Source organism: Falco punctatus (assembly GCF_963210335.1).
Source record: "Falco punctatus genome assembly, chromosome: 1".
Classification (NCBI taxonomy): domain Eukaryota; kingdom Metazoa; phylum Chordata; class Aves; order Falconiformes; family Falconidae; genus Falco; species Falco punctatus.
Window position 1 is genome coordinate 40612512 of NC_137580.1, and position 27513 is coordinate 40640024.

General features: G+C 51.1%; 1 protein-coding gene across 4 annotated transcripts in view; it reads left to right on the forward strand.

The window, feature by feature from the left end:
* The window catches only part of LZTS3 (leucine zipper tumor suppressor family member 3), a 95706-nt gene that overhangs the window by 41049 nt on the left and 27144 nt on the right, over positions 1 to 27513 (forward strand). The window contains exon 1 of one of the 4 annotated variants that reach the window (XM_080396698.1): positions 19054 to 27449. The exons of the other annotated variants lie outside the window; for them this stretch is intronic. The gene's annotated coding sequence lies outside the window, so the exon portion shown is untranslated. Of the gene's footprint in view, positions 1 to 19053; positions 27450 to 27513 lie in introns of those variants that run through there. 4 annotated transcript variants of the gene reach the window in all.

The window sequence follows — 27513 nt, forward strand, 5'->3', positions numbered from 1 at the left end:
AAGTCGCCCCCCAGGCTGGCTTGTCCCTCTGCTCCAGAGGGGAGCGTCAAGCTGCTGGATGCTCCACAGCCTCCCAAGCATCCCCCTGGGCATCCCCTGCCCCTTCCCTGTGGGGAGCTGGGGAAGGAGGACAAGGCCTTCCAGCTAAGCCAGGCATGGGGCCCCACTGTGCATCGATACCCTCTTCCCTCTGCTCCGCATCCCGTGCAACCCCATGCAGCCCCGTGCAGCCCCATGCACCCCCATGAAATCCCATGCAGCCCTGTGCAGCCCAACGCACCCCATGCAGCTCCATGCAGCCCCGTGCAAGCCCCATGCTGCCTCATGCATGCTGTGCAGCCCCATGCAGCCCTGTGCAAGCCCCATGCAGCCTTGTGCATGCTGTGCAGCTCCATGCTCCCCACACAGAGCTTCATGCAGCCCCCATGCACCCCACGCAGCCTCACACACCTTGTGCAGCCCCATGCAGCCCTATTCTACCCCATGCAGGTCCACACAGCCTTATGCACCCCGTGCAGCCCTGTGCAACCCATGCAGCCCCATGCAGCCCTGTGCACTGTGGCAGAGGGTCAGGCAGGGAGAGGAGCAGGCAGATGCAAGCAGGAGGGCTGCAGGGAGATGCAGAATGGAGGTAGGAGGGGTGGACAGATGCTGTAGTGGGGCCACGCTGGCATTTTCTGCCCCATGTCGCAGTACATCGGAGGAGTGATGCCAACAGTTTCTTTAATACAAGCTGGGAGTCAGCAAGCACAATTTGAGCCAGGGGATGGCACTTGCCCTGTGGGATAACCTTTGGCAGCTCCCTTAGCTCTTCTGTGTTCTGCTTTCAACAACCTCAGGCACATCCTTCATCCTTAAACCTGCTTGGGCAGCGGATTATGCCAGCAGATGAGCCCTCAAGGGAAGTGCTGGCATTAAAAGACAGTGCAGGATCTCAAAGCACCCCCAGTCTCAAGCAGCCGGGGGTGGGAGGCTCCTCCATCACGTGTGGTTCGTTCACCCGTCCTCTCTCCACGCAGGGAACCGTGCGCTGTGCGGTTTGTTTATGTGTGGCCCTGGTTCGAGCGGCGATCTGCCGTGGCTATATATAGCATGCAATGCTGTCATCCGAGTTCAGCCTGGCTGGGGAATTTATTTTCTGCAAAGGTTGGGAGGCAAATGGTCTGAGAACAGACGTGGAAATGCCAGAGTGGTGTGATTCCCTGTCTGCGGTGTCCGTGCTCCCGCAAGGGAACAGGGCATGTTGTCCTGAGTGTTGGCCTTGCAGTGACAATGGGGCAGAGCAGGAATGTGTGGAGGGGCTGAAATTTCTCCCGTTGGCTCCCTGCTGCAGGGATGGGCATTTAAAAAGCGATGCAGCAGTGTGCATGGCTGCATGGGCTCCGTAAAGGAACGAGACTCCCTCCTCCTTGAACTCTTTGCTGGGTCACTGGGCTGATGGCTGGAGGGACCAACGCCCAGCCCCCAGATCTAAAAGCAGGAGGTAGAAAAGCATCTGAAAGTCCAACAGCTGGTTGCGAGAGCCTAGGTATTTGGGAGACAGTAGCAGCTTGTCCTACCAGCGATGGGACTGGGAGAGCTCCAGCCTCCATGGGAGCTGCAGCATCAGCCCTGGGCACCCGCCGCAGCAACCATCGCAGGGGCATCACCATGTTGTGGTGCACCATGAGGGCACCTCTTGGTTGCCCATCCCTCCACAGAAGAGAAAAGATGGTCCCCTGCCTTAAAAAAAAAAAAAGAAAAGAAAAAAAAGAAAAAAAAAGGCAGTTGGGGAGGGTGGTTTCCAAAATGCACTGTGAAAACCACATTGCATCAGCAGCCAGGGGCACTTGCTGCATGATAACGCAGTGTGGAGCTGGAATCTGGATAAACTGGGCTGCAAAAAGTTTCTGAAGGGAGTTATGTCCTGACAAGGAAGCTTAAGAGTTAAGAGGGTGTTGCTGGAGCTGTTGCAGGGCTTAAAATCTGCTTTCTCATGAGCGGGAACTGAGCACACCAAGGAAAGCCCAGCCATGCCTGGGGCTGTCAGAGAAATCCAGCAAACAAAGGGTGAAACGAGGAGATTTCTTGTTTCCCTTCGGAGGATCTTTCCCCATTAGTCATTCTTGTCACAGGAGCTGGCAAACACGGTTATTATTTGAGGGATCTGAAAGTGAAATGGAGGCACATGTCCAGGAGCCCAGACGTCCCTGCCCCGCCAGCCAGGGACAGCAGGCAGGGACCCCCCCAGCCCCTCCAGCTCACCCACACTTCTCCACTATGGGTAAAGCCTTTATACCCCACACCGGGTCACTGGATTCCTCCTTTCGTTGTGCTTTCTGCAGCCTGGGAGTCCTTTTCATGCAGGACTTGGTGGCACCAGGAGCCATAGGTAGGCTGTGATGCTCCACCCTGGAGGTAGTGGTGGTCCAAGCTCTTTGAGACCCTGCAATAAGCCAGGTGGTTCCCCAGCAGGGAGCAACGTGCTCCCAAAACTCAGCTCTCCCATTGCCCTGCAGCCCCAGACACCATCGCAAGGGGAAAGGACCACACTGACACCCCTCATTTTTTGGATTTTTGCCTTTTCCCGCTGTTCCTGTGGGAACACATCTTGGTGGGGTGAGGGGTGAGAAGGACATGTCTTCTGAGACCCTCACAGTGGTGGCCCCAGAACAGGAGGGGACCCGGCAGGGAGAGCACAGCCAGGAGGAGGTTCACCTTCCGAGGGGACAAGAAGGTCCACGTAGCTCCTTAAACAGCAAGGAAAGCAAAACCAAGTGTTAAAGCAGCTGGCTGGAGCCAAGAGCTCTCCTGGCAGAGGGAGCTGAAAGTCCCCTTGACCCAGCGGAGGAGCTGCAAAGCTCCTGCTTCATCTCAGTGGAGCTGCTGCAAGGCTCCCCATGATCTCAGCTGAGTTTCCCCCTTGCAAAATTGTTTTAGCATTGAATATGTGGATCCTGCTGGTTTTACCTGGCTCCTGAGCCAGAAAGATTAATTTTTTCTGGGCCTTACTAGAGTTTGACCCGAGATGAGACCTGGTGGGCAGGTCTCTTCCCTCTGCCTCCTCCCCATTGACTGCTGCCATGGCTGAAATCTTCCTCCTTACGTGCATGCATTGAGTTTTGGAGTGGTCACAGGGGCTGGAAACGTTTTGGGTTTTCCTTTGGATTAAAGTAGGAGGGGTCATGGGATAACGTGACTCCAGCAGCTGGAGCCTCACTGGAGCATGTAGACCACGACCAGCTTTTGTGCACAGAAGGATCCAGGACATCTACACCTACAGCAGCCTGGGCTAGCTCTGAGATCAGAGAAACCCCCGCAGCCTCCAGCAGTTGGAAGTTATGGGATTTATTCAGTGACCTGAGCTTTCCCTTTTACTCCAGGTTGGTTGTTTTTTTTCTGGTTGCTTTCTGAGTGCCTGCGTGCTCTTTAGCATCCTCTGGCATCCTACCCACTCCCACCACCCACCCAACAGTCACCTCCAGCCTTTAGGTCCTCAACCAGTCCGAGTAGGTGCTGCTGGAGTCTGAACTTTGGCATTTATCAATGCAAAACGAACTCGCACGCCTTACCCTCACACCAGCATGGAGACAAACAAGCCTCCCTTTTTGGGGGAGCAAATCCTGACTGCAGGCCAGCGAGATGGTCCAGGTTTAGACAGATGTAACAGAGCCTGTTCTCTCTGTAGGAAGCTCAGAAGAAAGATGATCATGTTATTAACACATGCCGCTCTTCACGCACCCAACCTCACAAATATTTATCAGCTGGAGAAATACATGGGCTCGGAAGTTGCCAAGTAACATAACAAGAGGCGCTTTTAAATAAATATATGTGTGTCTGCGGGTGACGAATTAACCAAATCCCTTGGTATGTGGCCCAAAGACATGTTTTCCTCTGAAAGCCCAGCACCAGTAATAATAACAACGATTCGAGCCAGGAAAAAAAACTGGGATAAGCAATTTCTGACCATGCGTCCAGCACCTAGTGAACCCCAGGAACAAACTGGTTCCCTGCTGGGAAGACCTGCAAGTAGAGCAATGCCCATCGGATCCGTGTACGCTAGGGAAAAATGGGGAATGAGGATGGGATGGGGGTGTTCATTCTGCAGGGCAGGTGGGAGCAAGCCCAGTGCACTTGGTTGGGTGCCATCCTGCATTGATACACCTCTCCTGTAGGTCCTATAGGACTGCTCTTCCCTATAGGCTCAGGTTTTCAAGATACCTTGTTGCAGACCCTATGTCGTTCGGTGGGTCTCCACGCTGCCTTCCCGCCAGCCCTGAGGCCAGGCAGCAGGGCACATTGGACCTCTTTCTCTCCAAACCAGGTGGCTATTTCCCATAAATCCAGTGGGAACGTTGCTTGCCCCAGGCTGCCTGGGAATGGCATGCACTCTCCAGATGGCCAGGGTTTTCCTGTTTTCCTGTCACTAAATCCTGTGAAATCCTTGCTGTGAGGCCAGTTTGCAAGTTTTGGGAGGTTATTAGGGGAGTAAGTGTTGCCAGAGAAGGGGAAGTGGGTTTGCTGATGGAGATCATTCACCCAGTTCCTCCGTCCATGGGGAAGCCCTGACGTGTGGGGACAGGATCTGGTGGAGATGTTCCCATGCAAATCCACCGTCTCCTCCCCACCATCACCAGAGAGCATGGCCTGAGATTTTTGCAAGAGGGTTGTCGTTTTTGGGGCGTTTTGGGGTTCTTGCCTGAACCAAAGCATGAAGGGAGACAACCTGAGAATGAAACTGGTAGGCAAAGTCAACTGTGTGAGCATCTCCAGCTGCATGGTTCTGGGGAGGACCAACACTGCCCGGGGTAAAGGGGGCAAAAGACAGGCTGGATGAAGTGATGGTGGCAGATGTTACTCAGAGAGGTTGTAGATGCCCCATCCCTGGAAACATTCAAGGACGGGAGCACCTCCCTGCGCTCACAGCCATTGCCATGCCCTGCAGACACGTGCTGGAGATGATGCACAAGGGGAGGTCAGAGCTTTTATTAGCCCAGCTGCTGGAGCTGGAAAAAACAGACCAGCTTTCGAGCACAGGAGCTTGTCTCCTTGTCCCTGCTTTCTAATTATATCAGTTGATCTAGTACAAGCTCATTCCATTCCCCATGGACCGTTGCCTTCATTACATGCCCAGCTCTGCCCTTTGCAAGCACTTGAAGGAACAGCCAAGCCATCCCACCTGAGACGTTGGGAATGGGAGGACTGGCCACCCCACCTTAGACATTTCCCTGCAGTGGGGCCTTCTGCCTCCAGTGAAGCAAGGAATTGCAGGGCGACGGGGGACAGGGACATGCTGGTGGTTTTTTACGGCCAGACCATGCATCTTGCCCTGCTGTTGTCCACCCGGGGTGATTGCTTCAAAGCTGTGGGTTGGAAAGCCAGGGAGGGCTGTCCCTGTAATGGGGGCAGCTGGGTTGGCTCTTTTGGGTGGCTCAGAGAGGTCAGGACAGAAAGGAGAGGATGGAAACATCCCCAAAACTGTCAGGGAGGCAGAGCTGCCACCCCCCAGCCCCCTGCACCACACAGCAGCTCCCATGGCTCTCCTCCCCCAGGCACCATAGTCCTGCTCTCACTGCCTAGGGCAGGGGGGCTCTGGAAAAAAACAGGACCTGTTCTTGGCTCAAATTTCTCCCTCCTCAAATAAATAAATTTCTCAAAAGGCCTCTCAGCTCCACCCAGTTCCAGCTCGGCAAGGGCATAAATACCCGTCTCCGGGAGCACGCTGAATACAGCCCATAAAGCGTGGTGCTCGTGCCAGTCTCAGGGAGACCCTGATGTTCTCCACAGCTTCCAGCTCCTCCTGTAATGTAAATAATAAATCACTGCTGCCGAGCTGGTCCCTGGCCAGCCATTGCGCAGCAGGATTTTGCCCTCCTCCTTCCTCTGATCCGCAGGCTGCTGCCCTCTTCCTCCCGGCTGCTACACTCTTCCTCCCTCCTGGTGGTCTTCCAAGCCAGGATGCAGTCACAGTTGCATTTGCAGACCCCAGGGGTTGACCTTTTTGGGGATCAGGATATCCCCAACAGCCAAGAGTTGGTTCAGCGGTGTTGAGTCCTGAGCGAAAAGTCTGTTTTCTGTTTTGCGCTCTGCTACTGGCATTTCATGTAGTTCTTAACCCTGCAGACCTCGGTTTCCCTCTGCCAGGCTCTGTGGCAGCCCCAAACCCAGGGCAGCAATGGTAAGGGATTGTACTGAGCGAGAACTAAACGGGACTGCGATGAGGTATTTTCAAACCCGACCACGTGGCTAAAGCAGCAAATGTGCCACCTGCGCGCGTTTGGGGTGGGTAATCCCCTGCAGGCAACAACCAGTCTGTTCTCCAGCACAGCCTGAGTTTCAAACCAACCCACGGCCTGGTGACATTCCTCAGTGCTAGCCAAGGGCTTTGTCTTCCCCTCCACGCTCTAAGGGGCCCAAATTAGCTTTTAATAATAATAACATTAAAAAAAAATAAATCCCTGGGCAAACAATCCAACCCAGGCGCCCGCCAGGACAGCAAACACTCCTGGAGGGGCACCAGGTGTGGTGCATTCCTGATAGCCAGAAAAGAAAGGAAGGATTATTTCCCTCTGGCAGCAATGTGCCGGGGTGAGCAGTAGCAGCCAGCCTGGTGCGGAGCAGGGGAGCCAGCCTGGGCCCCACCACGGCTGGGTCGTCCCCAGCGTCCGGCAAGGTGGGTACATGTCTTTGGGAAGAGGTCCCTCAGCCAAGGCGTGAGCAAAGCCTGGAGCGCCAGAGGCGATTAATGGTGGCATTTCTTTGTTAAATATGTTTCCCCCGTCTGGGGCGCAGGGTTTCATGTGATAAAAGGGATTTGTTTATCCTAAAAAAAAGTCCTACAAGCCACCCAAGCTACCCCTGAGCAGCCTCCCCGTGCCACCAATGCCCACGTAGCCTGCGCAGCTGTCTCAGTGTCGGGTTGTGTGTTGCATCTGCCACTCAGTGGTTATTCCTCGAAGCTGGAAAATGTAGTTGTTCCTTCTTTAATGAATTTTTCCATCAATCTGTTGATCTTGTCCCTTAGAAGTCAAAGATGGTTAGGACACGGTGGTTATAGCACCAGCCCCAGCTTTGGCCAGAACAGGAACCAGGGAAAACCCTTTTGCTTCAGTTGTCCACCCCTGACACAGGGTAAAAAGCAATTTTGCACCCTTCCTGGGGTTTTAAAGACAGGAAGAGATTTGGGTTTCCGGATAATGTTTCTCTGGGCCAGCTGCTGTGATAAAACTGGGGCATCTGCCAGTGCCACAGCCAGGCAGCAAAACTCCCCCTGAAAGTTCAGCACAAGATTACAGCAGGCATCCCTGTCCTCCAAGGGAGAGCATGCAAGAGATAACACCAGCGCACACACACACGTGCACACACACACATCCCGCACATCCCTGGCACATCCCAGCAGGGGCCGTGTCTCCGTTTCATGCCCCACTGCAGGAAGAAGAATCCCTTCATTTTCTTCGGACACTTATCCTCTAAGGATCTTGATCCCGGGGGCGAGTGACACAAACACCCTTTAAATCCATCACAGCGGGCTTAGGGGAGGATTAGCCGATGCCTCTGCTGGCTTTCTGCCACTCTCTGGCTCAGGGTTGGAGCTAGTTGTGGAGCCCCACATCCCACCCTGGTAGCCCCATCCAGCTTCAGGCTTCCATTCCCCAAAGGAGATGCTTGCAGGCAGAAATAGAGCAAGCCCAGCTCTAACTCCCATCAGGAAACATTGCATCCCAAGCAAGCCCAGGATGGCAACTCACTCCTAGAAGTGGCAATCGTTTTTAATTGCAGAGCTGGTTCTGGTGCTGGTTGAGGATGTGGATGCGTGTTGCCTCCTGCTCTCTGCCTGCACCATGCCTGTGACCGGGGAGCTGAGAACTATTTGACCTTGGCATTGCCTGGGAGGGGAGAAAACCCCCCTGCTCCCCTCCTTTGGGGGGGCTCCCTACAGAGGAGCCCAGATATTTCCCCAGTGAAGACCTGACTTTGCCCTCTCATGCCAAGCTGGCTGGCTGGTGGGCACCGTCCTTCTCTGTCATCCCCTTCATGTCTGCAAGCAACTACCTGGCTCACTTTCCATTCTTGACACTTTTCCTCAATTTGTCTCAGCGCTGCTTTTTTCCCCCTTATCTCAACTGCCACCCACTGCATCTCCTTTACCTCTTCCCATTTCCCCTCGTGAGGGCTTTTTGACCGTGACAGGTCTCACAGATCCTCCCAGGATAGCTTTACGCCAGCACAGGCAAGCTCCTGTAATAGCTGTTGACACTGTAACTTCATTTGAATCGATCTTGTTTGCTAATTAGCTGATCGCAGTAATTGGTATGAATTACCTTGGGGGATTCTGCCTCCCTGGGGGTCAGCAGTGTCCCACGTAAGAGGTGGGAATCTCAGGAGTGAGATGGCTTCTGCTCCAGGGTCACCGCTTACAGGTATGGCTGTGACTTACAGAGATGCAGAGGAGTTGCAAGAGGGGAACCACAGCCTGGTACAGTGATCTTTAATGCCCAGAGTGCCCTAGAGGCACCAAACCCTCCAGCACATTCCGACCACTACTGTAAAGCCTAAAATGGATAAAAGTGCCTGTTTAGGGCGTGAAGTGATGAGTGGATGCAACTCTTCGCTCTTCCTCAAAATGCAACTGGAGATCACTCAAATATTGGGTTAAAGATAAACCAAAGTAGCTTTTCTCAGAGGGCATAATTCCCTTGCAAAAATTCACTGCTAAAAACCAAAATGTCATTAAGGTGGGTGAGGAGGGGCCAGGCAGTGTCATAGAGTGTCAGTGCCCATCCGATGGCATCAAACCATTTGGGGGGTCCAAAGGCAACCTTGGGCATGAGGTATCTCTGAGAAGCTTTGTGGCAGGGGTGATACGGGGAAAGATCAGTGGGTTTCTCCTCGTCCTAGTCCTTTTTTCTCTACGCACCAGCTTTGCAGGGAGGATGGAGGCTGGGAGGACCCCCACAGAGCCCAGCTAGAAACAGCCCTGTCCCAGCCCCTTGTCATCCAGTCATGATCCATCACTTCACCACTCCCCACCATCCACTTTAATGATAACTCATACTCATTTTTTAACCAGAATAACTGCATCACTCCAAACTAAAGCATTTCATTTGAGCCTATTTCCATCTGTAAAGCTGCCTGGGTCATCTAATACAACCTGCCCTAAATGAGGTTGAACAAATCTGCGAAGTCCTATTTTGCATGAGCTGTCTATTTATATTGATGGCTTCCCACGCTCCATCCCTCCAGTCCTGCATCACTTTCTGCCAGGCTAAGCTGCATCACTCCAGCTCTTCTTCTTTCCACTCTTTGTTGAATATTGCCCTGCAATTATCCTCTTTCCAGTCTTCTGGGATCAGAGAGCAATCTCAGCACTGTTTAGAGAGGATGAGCAACCGGCCACACCACTCCCCACCCTGCTTCTATGGGACTCCTGGGAGCAAATTAATCTGAGCTCGCTGTTTAAAAATGTTTATCCCTAGGCCATGCCATTTAGTTTCTTCCTAGGTTACTAATGGACTAGAAAGCACTTCGTCGCCCCTGTGCAATACGAGAACATCAGCCTGCTTTTGCCAAAGCCAGAGGAGAAATTATTGAGCGTTTCTGCCTTTTCCCCATTGTTATCAGCAATTTTCTCATCTCTAGCTTGGGGACAGGGAACACTGCTGCAGCTCAGTTATTTTGCTGCTCTTCATTTTGCAAAATCAAATCAAAAGTTGCTTCCTCCCTGTTGTCCATGAACCTCCAGAAGAGACCTGATATTGCCAATGCTCAGGAAAGGGACTAATTCATTGCAAACTGAATTGCAGAGTAAATGCCACAATTTTCTTGACCCAGAATACCATTAAGATCTTTTCAGTAGCCAGTGTTGATTCTTTTGTATGTTGGGTGGGGAAAAGACAACCCAAATGAAACTGGGTTCTCCAAGACCCTTTGACTCTCTGCCAGTGCTGCCAAAAGGACGGATTGTTAGCCAGACCTTTTATTCTTTATTTTAAGAAGGTGAAACTATTAGCTGGGCATCCACTGGCTGCATAAAGATCATAAACAGGTCTCAACCACATGTAATGCCATCAGCCACTGCCAGCCACCCTGGCTGCAGAACCTTGCCATCTGTGTGGGTCACTTGTCCTCCTCTGGAATGACAGTGGGGCCACAGGGAGCCCCAGGGCCAAGTGTCACAGTCACAGCCGATGCAAGCCACCTCTGCAGCCAGGTTTTCAGGTCAGCATGACCTGAGGCTTCCGTAACCTTCTGCAACCATCCCTGATGCATTCTGAGCGCTTGGCAGAGGCAGAAAGCAGGCGGTGGTGGATACTAAAGGAGATCCTGGGTTTGCACTGTTTACCTGGTAGCTGAGTTTCAAAACACGCAAGAGGCAGCCAGACCCATCCATGGGGTCTCAGCAGCAAAAGGGACATGCTGGGACTTTGTGATGGCTTGTGCTTGCTGCGGTAGAGGGGTGAAGACCCCTGGCAGCTTATAAAAAGGCTGCATCAGACCCAGCCAAATAGGAGCTGGCCAGGAGCTGGATACCCCATTTTTACCACTGCGGAGGAGTTTTGCTGGTGGAGCTGTCATGGAACAGCTCTGCAAAAGATGAGTGGCATGCGTGGGGGTGGCTGGCTTGTTTGATCTAAGGGAGGAGTTGGGTGAAGACATGGGGCTTGTCAGAGAGAAGACCCAGGCAGAGAGCAACAGCAGTAGGAGAAGCCGATGCTTTTCCTCTCCAAAGGTCTGCATGGTTGGACACAATGAAATTCCCTCCTCCCTCTCTTACCCTAGAAGGCCACAGCCCAAGAGGCATTCAATGCCGCATTTGAATCCATTCAAAACACATCAGGGTCAAACCTTTTTAATGCAAGAAAGAAAATAAACCCAACGACAAAAAGCTATTCTGGAGGAGGGGAGGGGAAGGAAGTGGCTCCCAAAATACCAGTGACAACCCTTTCTTTAACCCCAGCTGCAGCTGTGGGTTGGGTGTCTCTACACCAGTGGGACCTAGCCAGGCAGAAGATGTGTGCACATCCTTCTGCACCTTTCTTTTGGTAGGAGAGGGTGCCAGTGACCAAATCGCAGAGTTTTGGGTATGTTGGGTTAGGACCATGAGATCTGGGTGCTGGAGAGGGGGCATCTTTTGGTGGGAAGGGTTGAGCAAGTCAGGATGGGCTCCTGCAGGGAGAGGGGAGTTGGCTAGCACCAAAGCTCACCAAGCTGGTTGCATCTGGCTTAAATACCATTTAATACAATGTGGATGCCTCCTCTACCCCATCTCCTGATCTCCTGTGGTCACCACCTCTCTGGCCAACAGGACCCCATGGCTGTGTGGGCTCCTGGAGTCACCTGGTAGCTTTCAGAGGCTGTGTTGCCCGTGGCTGTGATCCCAGCTGGATGGCTGGAGGCAGCCAGACAAAATTCTGCTCCCTGCATCTCCAAAATAATTGGGGTTGTATCTTTCCTGCATTTCTGCTCTTTAGCTGGAACCACTAAGCGAGGCTTTTTGAGAAGGGGCCTTCAACCCATTCCCACGTGGGTTTAAAGCTCTGGCACTCGGGAAGAGGTGGGGGAGGTCTGCAAGCTTGAGGAGGGAGTGGATTTCAAACCAGAGACAACTGAAATCCAGTTTGATGGGAATGGATACATACAAGGTCCTACTTTCTGTTGGGCGTCTTATTGCAGTGGAAGAGGGCACCTGCAGTATAGGAAGCCCCACTGGTAGGGTGCACCCCAAAAGGGATCCAAACAAACCCCTAGAGAAGGAGAAAAGAGTGAGGGTGCTCAGCCCACCCTCCTTTCAATCTGACCTCTGCTGGGATGCTGACCCTTCTCCCACAGGCCCTCTTAGTGCCATCTCCCACCCCAGGACTCCCGTGTGCTTCTGAAGACAGGGCTGTCCCTCAGAGGATGACCAGGGGTCCCTCTAGAGACAGGCTCATGGTCTGTTTGGAGCAGCTCAGGGACAGGCGATTTCCCCACAGCCTGCCATGTCTCTCAGGAATTTGCAGTCTGTGATGGGTGAATCAATATGAGTGGGAAAACTCTGGCTATTTTTATGACCACTGCCATCTGGGGGTGTTTAACCCCTCTCCCTGCTCCCACAGCCGGCACCTCAGCAGTGCCTCACTTGTGGTGTGGCCACCTCAGATTGGGAGTGAAGTCAAAGGCAAAGCTCAACAGCCACCATTAACACAATGCTGATGCTAGCAATAATGGCTCTTCAGAGGCAATGCCAGACTAGAAGCAGGCAAAAAAGACCCTTCCCATGACAAATAGGTGCCAGCCTCCCAGGGTGGTGCTTCCTAGGATGAGGAGATGAAGGAGGCAGGATCAAGGTGACCAGGAAGAGGCTGTTAAGAGCCATGAAGACAAGGCAAGAAGCTGTGCAGAGATGTTTTTTCCAGGGTCTACCTATCTGCTTCTTCAAGTGCTCAGAGGTCTGTCTGCACCAGGGTGATTCCCCCTACTATAAATGCACAAATTAAAAAGCTCCTCACCAAGTCATGGAGAGCTTCTCCAGATCTTTCACTCCTCCTGGAACTAAGGGCCGCTTGGCATCATGGCATAGTGCAGCTAAACAGAGGATCTGGGTCCTTAGCATCTCCTCAGGGGCCAAACTGCCTTCTCCCAGGGTTGTTTTTTCTTCCCACAGTGTACCCAAAACATCAGCCACCATCTCCCCTTCCCCACCATCCCACCTTCCTGATGGAGATGAGTTCCCTGTCTTGCCTTGCTCTGACAGCTGCCCAGCCTGCTGCTCTCCTCTCCAGAGCTGTGTCCCCTCCTTCCCGTCCTGCTCATGCCCAGCCCTGGCTGCCCTGGACTGACACAAGAAAGCAAAGATTTCCCCAACAATAAAACATCTTTTCGTGGAGACAGCATGCAGGACGGTCCTATTGAAAAATTCACACTATGTTTTCAGTGTGTCAGCAATTAAACCAGGCGAGTGACACGAATATAGCTACCTTCATGATGGATAATCTATCCTCAGTTTAGAAAATTCCCTGGTTTATTTTGTTTTAGTTTAGCTTTAACATTAACACATTAACATTAGTTAATGTATTAAGGTATTTTGTGAGGGTTTTGTGGTTGTTTTTTTTCCAGTATCATGCACACACTCTGCATTATGATCATTAGTTTTCCCAGATCTTTCTCTGAACTGTTACTTTCCTGGGATGCCGTGGGGGCACTTTGTGTTTTAGGGATGAACAGCAGGGAAAATCAATATGAACAATGGGCAAGGATAGATAAAAAGGGGTCAGTTAGACAGCCTGCTTTATATTCCCTCAATACACTCCCAAATCTGACTTCTGTGCATTTCGCACTTGCTCATGGCGGATTTCTGGTCATTGAACTTGTCAAATTTCTCCCTTGAACCCAGGTACCCACTGAGCATCAGCTCTGTCCCATGGCAGGGCACGCCCCAGACCAGCTACTGCTGCATGAGGAGGGGTTCTCTTAATTTTCATCCTGATTTCTTCCTTTACCTGCCTCCTGAAAGTTTTTGCCTAAGTTTTCTTCCCTTCCACACTGAAAAGGAGACAGAGATCAACATCTCTGTGTCATTTGGCCATGGCTCCAGTCCTGCTCCCAACTGCAAGCTTTCTAAAGCACTGTCCCAAAGACACCAACGCGCTTGTAAAGCCTCCTGGGGATGTCTGAGCAATTCATCGGCATGGATTCATTTAAAAACCTGCAGAGGAAAAATGCTGAAAATACTTCTGGTATTTGTACAGGCAGATCCCACGGCAATCCCTGTCAGCAGCACAGGTGATGTGAACGGTGTGGGATTGCTTGCAGCTCAGACAAATTAATAAGGATGCTGTGCCGAGATGAATTCTGCCCCAAATATATGAAGTGCAAGCTTGTAACATGTGCCAAGCTCCTCTGGAGCTTGTTTCACAAGTGCTTCCCATTTTACATGCACATCTGAGGCATCCTGCTGCCCTGATCTCAAGGTAGGGCTGAGAAAAAAATAGAGGAGTGGTGAGACCAGGTGGTTGCTCAGCCTCAGGCAGCTGCCTTCTGCCTTTGCACATCTTTGCCCCGTACCAGCACAAAGCACCAGGAGCCTTTGCCTGGCTTTAGGCTGTAGATGCCAGGCTGATTCGGGTTGGATGGACAGCACAAAGCAGGGTGGTGGGAGCTCAGTGGAGGTGTGAGGCTTGGTCACCAAAGTCTTCTTGCTGTGCAGTGGGGGCTGGATGGATCGTGGGCGGATCCTTGGCCTGATTTAGGGTGTATTGGCTATTTTCTTAGTGCAAGGTGGTTGTGCCGAGCTGACCAATGCATGCAAACCTGCTGGGACTAGGGAAGAGGGATGTTATGAAGGGCTGGTGTGTGGTCCATGCTCAGCAAGGAGAGGGGAGGGGAGGACAAACACTGAGCTACATGGACGTGGGATGGGAACTGAAGGTCACCTCATCTACTTCTTCACATCTCCCTCCCACAACCACAAGTCAAGCAAGTGTTTCTCAAGTCATTTGTCATCTGTAAGGCTTGGACCAGTACAGAAAAAAAGCCTAAATGCACCAAATACAGCCCAGGAAGAAACACAACGCAGGGTTACAGTCAGGATCTCTCTAAGTGAGGATGAAGAGGCCAGAGGGATGGATGGCTTCTGTGCACAGAGCTGGATGTCCCCGTGTGTGGCAGTACAGGTGCCCTGCTGTGACGTCATGGAGCAGAGAGCAGCCAGGAGTGCCGTGTCCAAACTCATCCCTTGCCAGCTCCAGAGCCAGCATTGCTATGGAGATGATTTTCATCTCCACCTAACATGTACCACAAGCCTGCTTCAAACGAGTACCTAGGAGCTTCTCCCTGGCCTTGCTTTGTTGTTTCAAGACTTTTGGTCACAATATCCCATAACAGATGTAACAGGATAACAAAAGATACAGAGAAAGGGAATCAGTAGGGAGTGGGGTTTTATGGAGGACAACTATCTAGGCTAGAAATCTCCAGCCTGGGAAAATGACTGAGAGGAAGGTCTAAATACAAGGGTCTGTAAAATCATCACTTGCAGGGGGAATAATTCTCATAATGCAACAATAACGGATCTCAAATAATTTTCATTTGCTCTTTGCATTCACCTTCAGGTAGCCTTGTCATTGGTGTGACCTTGAGGGAGGCTGGGGTCTGCTCTCGGACACACTTGCCCCAACAGTCCCGGAACAAAGCAGGCTTGAAACCCCTCTTGCTCACAAGCTCTGCCTGGCTCCCTGAACACACTCCCCGTGACGCTGAAGTGTGTCAGCGCCCAGAGCACACTTGGCTTCACAGGTGATGAAAACACCAGCCAGACAGAGGTTAAAGATCTTTCCTAAAATGTATTTGAAGTTTGGGGACCAGGAGAAGGGGTGAGCTGTGCATGGGGCATGGACGATTACAGACCTCGCTGCTTTGACAGATGTGGATAGGCTGTGGAGAGCAGAGAAGCTTGACCTGAGCATCCTCTGGAGGATTTGCAGCTCTGGAGGAGAGATGAGGGAGGGGGGCCATGCTGTAAATGAAAATCCAGTCTTCAAGCTCCATCCAAAAGACATGTATGGGTGTCAAGGACATCACTGAGTCTGGAGAAGGCATCTTGCTGCCTGATGAGGCAGAGGCAGAAGCTGAGGCGTTTGGGACTTGATCCTGGCCATGAGGAGTTTTTCAGTGCCTGGCTGAGACCTCTGTACTTCAGCACAAGGCCAGACAAATGTGGTGACCACCTCCTCCTGGGTTCTTACAGGGTGGTTGCTGCTGGTCTGGCACTAACTGGTTGTCAGCAACTGAAAGGAGCCTGAGGGCCAAGAGGTGGTTAAGGAAGAAAAGCAGCTTTATGTGTGGGATGGGAGACTATTTGACCAGGAGAGGTGCAGGGACATGCACATGGGAGGACGGGGTGGGGAAGATGTCAGCTGTAATGGGAATGGGATGGGAAGGACTTAGGAGGAACGTGGCAGGATCTGGCATGGCTTCTGCAAGAGGAGCAGGCTGGAACTCTTCAGCCTGGAAAAATGATGGCTAATGGGAGATATGAAAACTGGAAGCTGGAGGAGAATTATTAGATGGGCTTGCCTTAGGCTTTTGGCACCACTGGGAGAGAGGATCTGCACTTGGTAGGTGTTAACCTGACCTGGTAAATCTGCTCTCCTCTCCTGGCTGATAGCGAGCAAGGGACTGAATAGGTATGGTCAGCTTAGACCAGATTAGCTGGGTCCAAGTTCTTGGCCATACCTCCTTGTCCTATCTAGACCCTGAATCAAAACTTTCTGTGTTCTTTTGAAAACATCCAGAGCTTGCTTTCTCCTCTGCAAATCATTTACAAAATTGCTTTCCCTTTCCCCCGCTCCCACACCATCCTTCTCCACCCTCCTCTTCTCTCCACTTAGAAAGAAGTGCCCTTTGCTTTGCGACTGGAGTATCATTCCCTGCCTTCTCCCCGTGACACTGGTGTTGGGGAGGAAATAATTTCTGAAGATGAAGGGGTATGTAGTGGTTCCCCAGAAGCAGAGGTAGAAGCACTACCCTGGGAGCCCAACGCTACTTTCCTCTTGGTAGCAGAAGCAGTGTTGGCAGTCCCGAGGTGGAGTCTCAAGGACTCATTGCTTAGCGGGTTATCTACATGCTTAATTTACCCCTGCCCTCACAAACCCATTTGAAGCCTTTTCTCACAGCTGTAACCAAATACTGCTTTGGCAGCAAGCAAAGTGAAAACCAGACGTAAGCAGGGTTAGGTCAGGAGGGCAACGCAAGCAGGTTTTTCTCCCTGGAGGGGAGAAACACAGTACAATGCCACGTTACCCCATCACTCTGTAAGCTGCTTTGCAAAGCTCAGGTGAGCAATAGAAGGCATGAAAGCCTGTAAAGGGAGGGAGGAAAATTTTCCAGTAAGGACAGAGCCATTGCCCATCAGATTTTGACAGCTGATGGTCATTTCATGGCTGATAGGGTCAATGAGGAAAGATTTTGGATCAGTCACAGGTAGGGAAAGCACAAGAGGACACCAGGGCACTGCAGGAAGGTTTCGGCTAGAGACAGGTCAGCAGAAATAGAGACATCATGGTTTGTTGTTGGGGGTTTTTTTAAATTTTTTTTCCTTTTCCTTTTTTTTTTTTTTTTTTTTTTTTTGCCTGTTGTCTGACCCTATGGGTTTTCATTTTTCTGGAAAGACTATTTCTGACCACTGACACCAGAGCTCCTGCAGCCCCTGAGAGTGATTGTAAACAGGAGCAAAAGGGTCTTCCTTCTGTGCAGGTCTTCCCTCACATCCACTGAGTTATTAGCCATCAGGGAAGCTGGCAGGGTTTCATTAGATATGGCTCTAATTACAGCTCCCTTTAGATTTGTAGCCCTCCTCTTTCTCCATCCTCTAGTTCTTTGTAACTTGCAGGTGGAAAAATGCAGAACAGAGAAACAGGGAGGATTTGTCACCCCTTTCTATAAGTCCAGGATAAAGACATTTTTCTATCTGAGGATGGTTAATGCAAGCTGCACACACGCACTCACACACACCCAACAATCCAACTAGAAACATTTTCTCATCAAGTCCTTGGGATGTTGGTGTTTGCTGCCATGCTCCTGGCTGTGCACAGCCCCACTTTTCAGAAATGCACTGGCTTGATGGGGTGTCTAAGGCTTTTCTGAAGTTAGGAAGCCTTCCAGATGAGATGTCCCCAGGCAAAACAGACACATGGCAAATGTGGTACTAGCAGTGCATGGCATGGGGCCGCGGGGGGTTACAGTAAGGAAATGATATCTGTGCTCAGCCAAGCGATGCTGGTCCATCAGAGCCCTGAAAGATGATGTTGGGTTAGAGGTACACACCATGTTGCTGGAGGAGTCTCTCTGGGGCTATCTCCTCACCGATGCATTTGCAGCAGAACTACAGGCACTTCCTGGTGTTCTCAGGCCATTTATGAGCAAGTGGGAAATGGGGAGGAAAGCCAAACTATACCTCATTTGCCCTCCATCCCTGCCCCAAGGCTTGCTGCTGTGCCCTTTGTGCTGCCAGACCCTGTGAAAGGGCAGCTACCCTCAGAGAGCAGAGCCTTGTCCCATGGCTGTCTCCAGCTCCACGAGCAAGACAGAGCACATGAAAAGCCCTCCATCAAACCAAGTTGTTTGCAACCTCTGCATCCATTTCAAGGCATTATTTTCTTTTCGCAGAGGATCTGGAGGGATGGGAGAAGCATTCAAAGCCCAAAGCTGGTTCTCAAGTCCAAAGCTGGATGAGCAAAAGGGTTTGTTTAATACAACAGAGCAGAGAACCCAGAAACCTGTGAGAGCAACACCTCCCTGCAAATGAGGTCATTTATTTAGCAAGTGAAAAACAGCTTCCCAAGGTTCAGAGCACTATGGTAGAAATCAAAGAGCATTTGAAGGAGGAGGGAAAGCCAAGCCCTGGCTTTGCCACTCCTGCCCTCCCACTGGATCCCCACCATCCTGGCAGGCACCGAGGGAGACCACAAAAATATTTCACTCTTTAGACACCACTTCAAACCCTCAGAGCCACCCTTTTCATGGGCACTCGGGTCAGCTGCCACACTAAACTCCAAATATTTTCCTAGTTGGCAAATTAAAAAAATCTGTATATCCATGTCTAGCTCTATAGTCAATGTATGTGAAATGATAAAGCCCCTGGCACATATCTTGGAAGAGCTAATTATAGGATTTGGAAGCTAACGTGATAATATTTTCTTTAGATGTGTGGTGCAGATGTAATTACTTCTCCAGAGATGCCAGCCGCAGATGACGCAAGATGCCCTTATGTAAAAAGCTTTTATTATGCAGCTATGGATATTTTCCCTCTCTGGCCCATCCTCTACTTTCCCCTCAACGCCTTCTTTTCATTTTTCACCCTAAACTCTCTATGACTTATTCAGAAGGTGACAGGGTGAGGTCAGTAGGCCAACAGGATGTCAAACAGAAGGGCAGTCTTGTAGAAAGCTGTTCCTGGGTTTCCCCATCCGCTTGGTCAATGAAGGAGCAAAAGGAGTTAATGGCTTTGCATCTGCTGCATTGGCTTCAGCCGGGCTGGGCAAAGGCCTCTATTCACCTTTCCGCCTGATGGAATGGAAGGGGGTCATGTTGGAGCCTGGCATCTACTATGGCTTGGACGTCAGCAGACGTTGGGCAGCCATCTGCTCCATCCGGCATGCAGTGGAGGAGCACCTGCATGGAGAGCCCACTGTCCCCTCTCCAAGAAGGGGCTGGAGGATGCCAAGAACTGCAGAAGAAAGCTGGTTTGTCATCGCAGGGATGAAGGGTTGGTGAGACACAAACATTTCAGTTGCTCCAAAGGTTGCTCCAGGGTACGCAAAGATTTCCCAAGTGACCCACAAAGTTGCTTCTGCCAGGGAGAAACCACAGCATGATCGCAGACCTACAGCCAAAAACACTTCCAAACCAGAGTGATCTTTGCCTATGGACCCTTTCTGAGGTTTTCCATTTTTTTTGCTTCACATTCTGTGTCCCACTGCTTTTCTCCTGTGGCTGGACAGGCAAGAGAGGTCAGAGGCATGGGTGCCTCCAGGGCACAGGCTTCCTTCTCCATGGGTGCTGGTTAAAGGGGGGACAGTCCCATGACGTGACCAGTAAACCCTGCCTGACTGCAAATATTCAGGACAAAAGGTTGATAAACCTCCTGGAGGTATCACCCCGCACCTGCATCACATATTGTGGCTGTGCACCCTTCTGCTCCCACCCTCTTCCATCCCTCTCACCTGGCCAAACCTAGGTCCTTGCTGTGTTTTAGGACTAATATGTGACAGGGAGGAGTGACTCGTAGCTCTGGGCCACCCTGCCACCAGCTGAGGTTGCAAAGCTGGGTCATGAAGTCCTTTCCTTCTCATTTTCTCTGCACGGCGTCTGAGCCAGTGCACAGCTTGAGGAGACGAGCCTGGAGGTGAAGCAAGCCTGAACCCTTCAGTGGCTGGGAAGCAGACCCCAGAGTTTAGAGAGCTGAGAGAGGGGGAATTGGCCATGCACCTTCTAAAGAAAAGAAACTGAGAGAGCTGGAGCAGGGAATGGACACAAAACCACTGGTTTACCCACTGGGGAAACGCTTTCCAGACACGGTCCAGTGCCAGACTGCAAAGGAATTTGCTTTCAGGGCAGGGAATACCCACATTCCTCTGAGGACAAGGAAGCCGGGGAAGGCAATAGCCGGGGGATGTTGTACTCAGGTTATTTATTAAGTGCAAACTGTAAGCTCCCTATGGCCCAGGGCCATCAGCTGATCATGGATTTAGATGGCATTTCAGCCCATGCCCACCTTCAGTCAGCCAAATCCCTCCCATGGACTGTGTCAGCTTGTGGGTCCTTGTGGACTGGAAAGGGAGTGTAGACCTTGGGTCCTACCCAGAGAGGCTTGGTGGCCACCACAGAGGTGCTCCAGGCTTCCTGCTCAGTCTTCACTGCCCCTCCAGAAGCTCCTTCCCAGGGCTTAAGGACTCTCTTGCTTTTGCTTTTACTGAAGCCATTCAGCCACCTGGTCTTGCCCAGAAAAGAGGTTGGCCAGGGTGGAGATGGAGTAGGATGGGGCAGCAAGCATACACACAGCTTACACCTGCTGAGGGTCTAACCTGATGCTACTCCCTTGTAACGCTGGAAAAAACCTTCCGCCCTGATCCAAGGGGGCTGTGCTGAATCCCTGATTCCCAGTATGGACAGAAACGGCACTTTCAAACAGGATAGCTGCAGATCTGGTGTTTTCAGTGGAAATCTAACCCTTCTGGCTGCAATCTATTTTTATCCAATTTATTTTTACCAGACCTGGCCTGCTGCTTTGGGACTATGAACGGGAGGTTTGCTTCCGTCACCCAGGGATGTTTAAGCATGCTTCTCTGGTCTAGAAATTAGTTGGGAAACCTGGTGACACCTGGCTTTCTCAGGGAGCATTAGCCAACTGCCTGTTGGAGACCTCATCAGCACTGACACCATCGCTGCCTCTCCTGGGGCTGTCCAGCCAAGGCATGAAGGGAGAACAGAGAAAAGGGACAACACTGCTTGCCCACGCAGTATTTTTTTCAGCTTTAAAGTTTTAGATGAAAGTCTTGGCCAGCATCAATGTGGCTTGAGCTTCTGTGGGAGGAACAAGCTCCCTCCTCCCCCACAGGGGCTGGGTGGTTTGGGGGGCTGGTGAACAAGACCCAGCTCCACTCGATCACCTCATTAGCTCAGGAAGGAGGGTGGTCATTTAACGTGCATTTCTACAGTTACAATGAGCAGGCACGGGGCAGGAGTTAGGACTAGCTTTTATGGAGCATCACATCTTCCCCCCGCAGAGCTCTGACCTGACCTACATAGCATGGACAAGCCACCATGCCAGAGCATCCCAGCACACACTCAGCTTTCAGCACCCGCAGCTGGAGATGCAGCAGGAGCCTCCCCCGATTTACGTGAAAACCTGGGCGATGCACCAGGTTGTGGCTTGCCAGCGCTGCAGAGGCTTTGTCCACCCTGTGTCGATACAGGGCTAGAGAGCTTATACCAGCAGGGATGTTTTTTGCCAGAATAGGAAACCATCTCTCTGGATGACATAAACCGGAGTCTTTTGGCTTGTTCATGTTGCCTCAAGCTGAGCAGGCAGATGTTGTTGTGGATTGGAGATGGAAGGTGTCCCCCACTGCAGCAGCTGGCATCAACCCAGCTTTGCAGTGCCAAGCCAGCCTCTGGACCCCCTGCCAGTCCCCCGCATCAGCTCTGTGTGGGTCCTCACCCATCCACAGCTCTGTGTGGGAAGGAAGGGGCCTCACACGGGCTCAAATTATTCCACTTAACAAGGAAGAACAACCTCTCTCAGCATTTTAACTTTCAGACCAGTGCAATGGTGGGATCTCACTGTGCAGATACTGGTGCAGGTGAACTTCCAGGTACAGGGAAGGATTCTGCATCATGTAAGCAGTCAGCAGTTTCTTCTTGCGTAAATAAATACTGGGTGTTCATGTGACATTTCTCCTGCACTCAGCCCCAGAGCTTGCTCAGGTTGTGCAGACTGATGGTGATTTTATAAGCTTTCCTACCAGTAAGGCTGAATGTTAATGTATGGCACAGTCATACTCCCCTACCAGTAGCACGCTGCCTGTTTGGCTATGGTCACTACGATCCCTGCTGGACACCCACAAAAAAATCAGACAAAGCCGCATCTCCAGAAACATAGGGAAGCCCTCGGATGTTCAACACCCATTGACTGTTTCAGAAAGCAGGCTCAGGTCCTTCCTCCAAAGACCGGGCTGGAAATCTCTGATCTAGTAACAGACACTGGGGAAGAGTTTCAAACAAAGCCTGAGCTGGAGATACTACAGGAGATCTGCCTTCAGCATACAACCTGTTGGAGGTCAAGTGCTTACAAAGTACAGTCAGTTCACAGCTGAGGTCTGAAGCTGGTTTTAAGTTGTTGTGATGCTGGTTGGAAAGCTCTGGAATACTCCAGGCCAACTTCAGTCCAAGCAGGCCTATCATTGTCACTAGCCCAGGTTGGCCTTGGTATTACCCAGCCAAGGCATAAAGACATCCCGGGATGAAGATGCCTCCACCTCACTCAGGACCTGAAAGTATGTGCAATAGTCAGGGGACCCTTGTTTAGAAGCATTCTCTGCTCCTCAAGGCTTTGAAAATTATCTTCCCTATAAAAAAGGAGTCTGGGTGGAGAGAGGAGGAAGGCTCTTGTTACATCAGTATGTCTTGCCCTGAGCGGTTGCTCCCCAGAGCTTTTAAGGAAGAAATTCTGATGCAGAGAGCCGGCGTCTCTGCTCCCATCTTCATCCTACCTCCTCCTCACCGCATGCCCAAGCACATTGATGCTTTCTGCCCACCGTTCCCCAGGGAAAGTCCCAGGCCAGCGATGCTCCTTCAGACCTCACTGCAGCTGACATTTTGCTCTTTCTCTAATTAGTGCAGAAAACACTTAACCAGGTCTACAGCTGCAGTCCAGGGACCTCAGAGAGCTTCAGGATCTTGAAATTAAATGGCTGCAAGAGAAGTGAAATCACCCTGCCAGGGGAGCTGCTCAGAGCATGCCACTTCTGCAAGAAAAAGGAAAAAGAAAACAAAAGGATCTGGGGAACGGAGTTTGTTTTTTTGTAGAGTGTATTTTTCCTTTCCTCAAGAGGAAGAAGGCTTTAGGGAAAAACCAGAAAAAAACTCATATCTTTATTTCTGAAAACTGAATTTTAATTTATTCAAGGGAAGGAGAGGGCATAGAAAAAAAACAATTTCACTAAAAAACAACCAACCCCCAAACCCCAGAATATTTCCACAGAATTAATCCTCAAACAGAATTTTTCTGCAGAAGAAAAAAACTGAACAGGAGTCCTCAGGGTCCCATTTGACAGCAGCTAGTCCAAGCGACCCACTGAGCAGAGAAAGATGATCTGCTGCTTTGCTTTTATCCTTTTTTCTTGTGTTTATTTTTGAAGCTACAGGTGCTTCTTTTGTTGTGGCTCCTACCTGAAGCTGCAAATCACTGTAACTTTAGCCTGCTCTGCGCTGCTAAACACTTTGCAGCCTCAGGACTTGTGCTGGAGATCCATCACCTTCTTGGCAGACTTTGTGGTCACCAACAGCTTCAGCCTGATGGGGAGAGGGAGGTTGGGAGAGGGGCTGCTGCGCCAGTATGAGTTGCTGGAGCTGGGAAAGTCAGGGCAGATCTTCCCACCGAGGGAAGATGTGCATGAAATGGGGGAGCCGGTGGTGCCTTCCCTGAGATGGGGGAGCCTCCGATGGTGGGGGTGCTTCCTGGGGGCTACTGTGTCTCTCTTGGCTGTGTGGGGACCAAGACTGGCATTGCTGCCATGGCTCCACCAGAGTGGGACACACTGCATTTGGCCGGATAGAGGGCTGATCCCGAGCCATATACCACAGCTCAGGGAAAACCATGGCCACAATTTCTCAACCAAAAGGATTAAACTGGGAGCTGGGAGTGATGGATGCTGTGCATACCCTCAGCATGAGCCATATGCAACGACAGCCTCCCCTGCTGCTGAACTGAGAGAGAAAAGGGCAAGAATCCTTTGAAGGATGTAGTTTTGGGTTCGGGTGGATGTTCAAAGCCTCTTCCCCCAGGCAGAAGGAGGCTGGTCCATTGCAGCTGGGTAAGGAAAGCTTTTCACGTGGGTAGCCCCTAAGCCTGTAATACCAGGCTCAAGGTCACCTTCTTTGATGGGCTCTGTGGAACACTCATCGTATTTGAGTCTGAATTCAGCCTCCAGCTCCCACCTGGTTTCTGCTTCTCACCTGTGGCTCCACACAGACCCATCCCAAATGGGAGAGCTGGACCTCATGCTCTCAACCAAAATTTCCCGGTCCCTTTCATCCAAACAGCCCTTTCATCAGGGTCCTGTTGTTTCTGGCTGGCTGATGAGGGAGGAGAAAATATCTCCTAGAGTTCTGTCATGTCTGCTTCTGACTGGCCCCAGCGCAGGAGCAGCTTAACAGCAACCAAGCTGAGAATTATGGCAACTTTTGACCCATCTCAGGGAGTTAAGTAGGAGAGAGCAGTCTGGGCAGCAGCTGAGACAGGACCTACCTGTCCCACCAAAAGGGCATCACAGATCTGCTGTCAGAGATGGTCTGATGGATATCCCGCTCCCCATTAGCTACCCAAGGCCCCATGAGATCAGCCATGTAGCCAAATATACCTTGGAAAGAAAATCTCTGCAAGTTGTGTTGATAACAAGGATCTGGTCTGATTTAAATGGCAGTTAAGAACCCGTTGTTAGACCTGAGCCAGTCTGCTGTGGTGGGGAATGGGGACCACCACCTGGAGGCACCATGGGTACACCATTCGACCATGGCTGCCCAAAAATGGCAGCACAGAGGTGAATAAAACCCCCAGAAAAGATGAGACCAAGTCCTGGTGGTTCTGTCCCATGGGGACAGGGAAACACGATGGTCTGGATGCAGCTGGCTGTGCAGGAGCCCTGGCACAACAGGGTACTGGCTGTGAACTGAGGCGTTGCTGTAGGCAATCAGAGGTGGTGGAAGGGCTTTGGTGGAGGTGAGCTTGATGGGTAGAGAGGTTTATGTCTCAGCAACCAAAGACCTGGGTTAGAAATGGGAGTTCAGGGTTCAAAAGTTTATGACTTGCCCGAGAGCACCAGGAACACGGGTTATCCTGGAGTTCCCAGCATTCTCCAAAGCCTCTTCCATCATGATTTATTCATCTGTGGGAAGTGCTAAGACATAACACAACTCCCAAAGGGAGAATGAGCATAGCCTTAACCAGCTGCAATGTCAGGAAACTGCCTGTCTCCTGCAAGTTCTTCTGAGCCTGGGTATGCTGCAGCTCCACGCCGGGCAGCCACAGGCACCTTTGCCTGTGCAGCTTCACCAAATCCCACTGCCGGGAAGGGTCCTTGTCCTGATGAAGCTCCTGGGTCAGCTCTGGTTATTGCAAGAGCAGTCCCTGGGATGGAAAGGGCTTGCTATACATGTGGCTATTTCCAAGGTGAATGCCATGCATCTGAGTCCTGGGAATATCTTCTAGAAATGTGTAAAGCAGCCTGTTTCCTGGAAGTCTTTGCTTCTGAAGTCAAAGGGCAAAATTAAGAGCTTGAGACGCCGCAGGAATCCATTTTGGTATAATTTACACCTTCCCTGTGCACCCCAGCAGTGTTTTGCCATAGTTTAAATGCATGTGTAACCCATATTTGATGATTGTTAGGATTATTGCCATTTTACTGTTCTTGCTGTTATTAGCCTGCCGACGACTGTGCTGTGCTTGCAAAGCTGCGACCGGCGACTCCTTTGATACGCAGACATCCTGCCAATTGAAAATTCACTTGAGCAAATAAGTCTAAATTAGTGGCAGCTTTGTGCAGCTTTATTTCCCTCATTGCACTCCCTTCACGACTGCAAATAATCCAATATAAGTGCTGGGGCCGGCCGGCCCCCAATGGGAAGCCTGATTGCTCTCCTGCTGCAGCATTGGCAGCCAGGGAGGGAGGAGAAAGAGCTCTGGACCGCCCTGCATCACCAGGGCTCTGCTGTGAAAGATGGGGCGGGGGGGTATTCAAGTGGCAAAAAAGCGATGGCAAAAGAGGGAGGGCAGGATCCAGCTTCTGGGGTGATGGGCATCATCCCATTTGTCCAAACGGGCTGAAACCAGCCAGAAAATGCCAAGGTTAGGGGAGGACAGATGGACAGATGGACCATTTGACACTCGCCTCCTCGTCTGCAATAACCAGGGAAGAAAACGACTGCCCCTTTCCATTCTGTGTGCAGAAACGTGTTGGTGGGCTACAGTAGGATCAGCTCCCTCTGTAATCCTTCTTTTTTTGTTGTTGTTTCATATGTGCATGGCTTTATCAGGCAGTTTGGGGTTGAGATGGGTCAGTGTTGGCACATAAAGAAAAAGTGGCCTTTCTGGGTGTCAGACTGCCTCTCTTGTGGGCTTCAGGATATTAGGATATCAATTAACCCAGACCACCTCAAGAAGAAAAGCTGAGGCTGCCAGGCTGGACTTGTGCTCTCTGCCCCTCTCTCCATGATGAATGGGCTCTCAGTTCAGCCATGAGCTGGGAAGCATCCCCAGGTGGGAAAGTTGAGGAAAGGGGTCCCGTGCTGGGAAGACCCCAAAATAACTCCGAGCAAAAACAAGCTGACAGATTCCAAAATCCCCATTTGAAATAAGCCAAACTGTCAGATCCCAAACTCCATATTTAAGCAAAATCAAGCTGTCAGACCCCAAAATTCCCATTTGAAAAAAACCCAGCTGTCAGACCCCCTAATCCCCATTTCAGCAAAACCAAGCCATCAGACCCCAAAAATCCCTTGTTTGAGCAAAACCAAGCTGTCGGACCCCCAAATCCACATTTGAGCAAAACCAAGCTATCAGACCTCAATAGTTTCCTATTTGAAAAACTGCAGGTGTCAGACCCCCAAAATCCCCATTTAAGGAAAAACAAGCTGTCAGACCCTCAAATAGCTATTTGTACAACAAGCCATCAGACCCCAAAATCTCCATTTGGAAAAAAAACAAAACCCAAAACAAAACCCAACAGGCAGTCAGACCCCAAATCCCTATTTAAGCAAAACCAAGCTGTCAGACCCCCAAATCCCAATTTAAGCAAAAACAAGCCACCAAACCCCCCAAATCCCTATTTGTGCAAAAACAAGCTGTCAGACCCATCTGAACACCCATTTGAAGAAAACCAAGCAGTCAGCCCCTAAAATCCTCATTTGAGCCTAAACAAGCCATCAGACCCCCAAATCCCCATTTGAGCAAAGTCGAGCCACTGGACCCCCAAGCCCCAATCTGGGGGTGCAGGGCTCACCCCCACCCCGATGGGCAGAAAGAGTTAAGATCCCGTGGGCGCAGGCCTGCGGTGGCCAATCCCGCCCAGCAAAGTGCTGCCCTTGGCCCCAGCCCAGCAGCAGGTTGCTCTCCGCAGGTATTATTTTGGTTTTTCTCTGGCGGAACCAAGCAGGGAGACGATGAACCTCCAGACCCGTGGAGGATGGGGAGCTGGAGGATGCAGCCCTGCGCTGCCCAGGTAAATTCCGGTGGGTGCTGGCTTTTCGGGGGTCTTTCCTTTTGTTTCCTTCCCCCTCTAGCTG